Source organism: Octopus bimaculoides, chromosome 27 (assembly GCF_001194135.2).
Source record: "Octopus bimaculoides isolate UCB-OBI-ISO-001 chromosome 27, ASM119413v2, whole genome shotgun sequence".
NCBI classification, from domain to species: Eukaryota; Metazoa; Mollusca; class Cephalopoda; order Octopoda; family Octopodidae; genus Octopus; species Octopus bimaculoides.
Genome location: NC_069007.1, coordinates 8,600,724 through 8,603,895, shown reverse-complemented (window position 1 = coordinate 8,603,895; position 3,172 = coordinate 8,600,724). Strand labels below are relative to the sequence as shown.

The 3,172-nt window shown below is 39.0% G+C and overlaps 1 protein-coding gene across 3 annotated transcripts in view; it reads left to right on the top strand.

The window, feature by feature from the left end:
- Nucleotides 1-3,172, top strand: part of LOC106868911 (uncharacterized) — a 10,936-nt gene that overhangs the window by 3,693 nt on the left and 4,071 nt on the right. Inside the window, exon 1 of one of the 3 annotated variants that reach the window (XM_052977243.1) lies at nucleotides 582-808. The exons of the other annotated variants lie outside the window; for them this stretch is intronic. The gene's annotated coding sequence lies outside the window, so the exon portion shown is untranslated. Of the gene's footprint in view, nucleotides 1-581; nucleotides 809-3,172 lie in introns of those variants that run through there. 3 annotated transcript variants of the gene reach the window in all.

Genomic DNA, 3,172 nt, shown 5'->3' with positions numbered 1-3,172 from the left:
ATATATTTCGTTTTTGGATTTGGTTTGTGAGATTTTTTATGTGTGTTCTTGTGTTGAAGCATATTCTGTTGTGGCTGGGGAGAGTCATTTTCTTTTTGTGCCTTAAAATAAGTCTTGAAATAACAGACAGAGTCAAGACTATTGAAAAGGTTGCAAGATGCAAGGAAAATTTTAGGAAAATAAAAATAAGGAATAAGTGGAAATTTTACCGATGAGTGTGTTAAATTATAAGGCACAATAAGAAAATGAACCTCCCCAGACACAACAGTATATATATCTATATATATATATATATCATAGGTATGCATGGGCATATGGTGAAATTCACTTACCAAGCACAGATGTTTTAGATTTAGTTCCACTGCAGGTATCTTCTACTATATCCCATGCCAAACAAAGTCATTTGAGTGGACTGAAAGCCAACTCAAATGAGAGCTAATCGTATATTCGTGCATGTAGGAGCATAGATGGGTTTGTCAGTGACGGAGTTATGTCTCCTTGTCTTGACGTTCTGTGATGCCTGTAAATGAGTGTCACTATCATGGAAGCTGTGTTCTTTATTTTCAGCATTCTTTCAAAACATATCCAGCCATTGGGAAAATATTGCTTGGAAACAGGTGAGGGTTGGTGACAGGAAAAGCGTTCAGCTGAATAAATCTGCTTCAATGAAATCCATCTGACTCATGCAAGCATGGAAAAAGGAGAAGTTTAAAGGGTGACGATGAAGATTATGTCTACATTTGCATGTAATGTATGCATACCCTAGTGCTATACAACAAGAACAACAACAACTTGCATCTTCAGGAAGGTAATTAATTGGTGGAGCGCCAGACTAAATGATTTGCTGGGGTTAGCTCTGCAAATTTTTGAAATTAGTGGCCTTGTGGCAATGTAACATATTATGAATTATAATATTGGTAATATTATACTATTATTATTGTAAAGGTTTGTGGCCTAGTGGTTAGGGGTGTTGCATTCACAATCATGAGATCATGGTTTCAATTCTCAGAGTGGCTGCTTGTTGTGTTCTTATGCAAAACACTTCATTTCATGTTGCTCCAGTCCACTCACCTGTAAAGGGGCCGCTCCTCTGATGGATTGGCTTTCTGATCAGGGGAAAGAATGTTGGCCTGCTCACCTAATATTGATGATAATAATAATAATATTGGTTTTAAATTTTGGCACAAGGCCAGCAATTTCAGGGGAGGTGGTGTAAGTTGATTACATCAACCCAATATTCAACTGGTACTTATTTTATTGACCCTGAAAGAATGAAAGGCAAAGTCAACCTTGGTAGAATTTGAACTCAGAACAGATGGATGAAATTCTGCTAAGCATTTTGCCTGGCACGGTAATGATTCTGTCAGCTTGCTTCCATATTAACAACAATAATATTAATAATATCGATATTGGTAATATTGATGTTATAATATTAATGATATTAAGGTGGTGCCCCAGCATGGCCACAATCTAATGACTGAAACAAGTAAAAAAAATAAAAGATATCAATATTATTATTACCTGTATTATTAATAATAATAATATTCATGGCATCAACCAGACTATCAGATGTTGTTATACATTGCTGATCACAATGCACTTTACATCGTTTTTTCTAACTTTCGAATAATTAGGTGTTGACATGATTTCAGAGCAATGCAAGATGAAGTATTTTGCTCAAGAACACAATGCACCGCTTGGTGTAGGAATTGAAACCCCTGTACTCAGCTGGTACTTTATCGACCCCGAAACGATAAAAGGCAAAGTCAACCTTGGTGGAATGTGAACTCAGAATGTGAAGACGGACGAAATACTGCAAGCATTTTGCCCAGTATGCTAACGATTCTGCCAGCTTGACACCTTGATAATAATAATAATAATAATAATGATTCTTTCTACTAAAGGCACAAGGCCTGAAATTTGGGGAAAGGGGGATAGTCGATTACGTCGACCCCAGTGTCTCGCTGGTACTTATTTTATCAACCCTGAAAGGTAAAGTCAACCCCATTGGAATTTGAGCATAATAATAATAATAATAATAATAATAATAATGATAGTACCAGGCAGTGGCTCTCATGGCTTCTGATCTTAATTGATTGGAAGTGTTATCATGTACATATTTTGTCTTAGTATAAAAAGATGGGCTACAGCAAATATTCTGCTCAATACCAGAGATTTGCTTGTCAGTTGTTTGACCTTAACCAGTTGAGCATGTCCCTTGGTGGCTGACGATATGTGCATCACTGATCAGGAGCAGAAGTAGTGGGGGAGCATCATATCCACGTCATCATCATCATCATCGTTTAACGTCCGCTTTCCATGCTAGCATGGGTTGGATGATTTGACTGAGGACTGGTGGACCAGGAGGCGACACCAGGCTCCAATCTGATTTGGCTGAGTTTCTACAGCTGGATGCCCTTCCTAACGCCAACCACTCAGAGAGTGTAGTGGGTGCTTTTACGTGTCACCGGCACGAGGGCCAGTCAGGCGGGTACTGGTGACGGCTACACTCGAAATGGTGTATTTTATGTGCCACCAGCACAGGAGCCAGTTCGGCAGCACTGGCAACGATCTCGCTCGAATTTCTTTTCACGTGCCACTGGCACAAGTGCCAGGAAGGCGACGTTGGTAACGATCACGCTGGTGCTGTTTACGTGCCACCGGCATGGAAGCCAGACCATTTTAACCCTTTTGTTACCATATTTATGTTGAAATATACTGCCTTTGTTCCTTGCCATGAACGTCGTCGTTGTGTTGAGAGGAATTCTTTGGGGTTTGAATAATTCACCTTTGGAAGCGTGGGTGTTTTGCTCAACATCCTTAAACGAACCTTATTCAGGGACCTTTTGAGCGGGATGAACTACTTGACCCGAAGAAAATTCTAACTGGACCCCACCTTCGAGGTCATGCGCTGTTTATCTTGATACGAGATCACCACGTCACGCACATATGGTTGTGATGCATGTGCCTGGTGTACCCTTATCAGACGGGTAGTCATGATGGGTATAATGGGCTTCCTATATTTGTACTTCAGTGTCACTTTGATGGCATGCTCTCTCACTCAATAATAGTAATAATGATAATAATAATAATAATAATAACAATGATAATAATGATAATATAAATTTTTTTGCTACAAGTGATTTTTCATTTCCAAGTCTTTTTTTTTTTA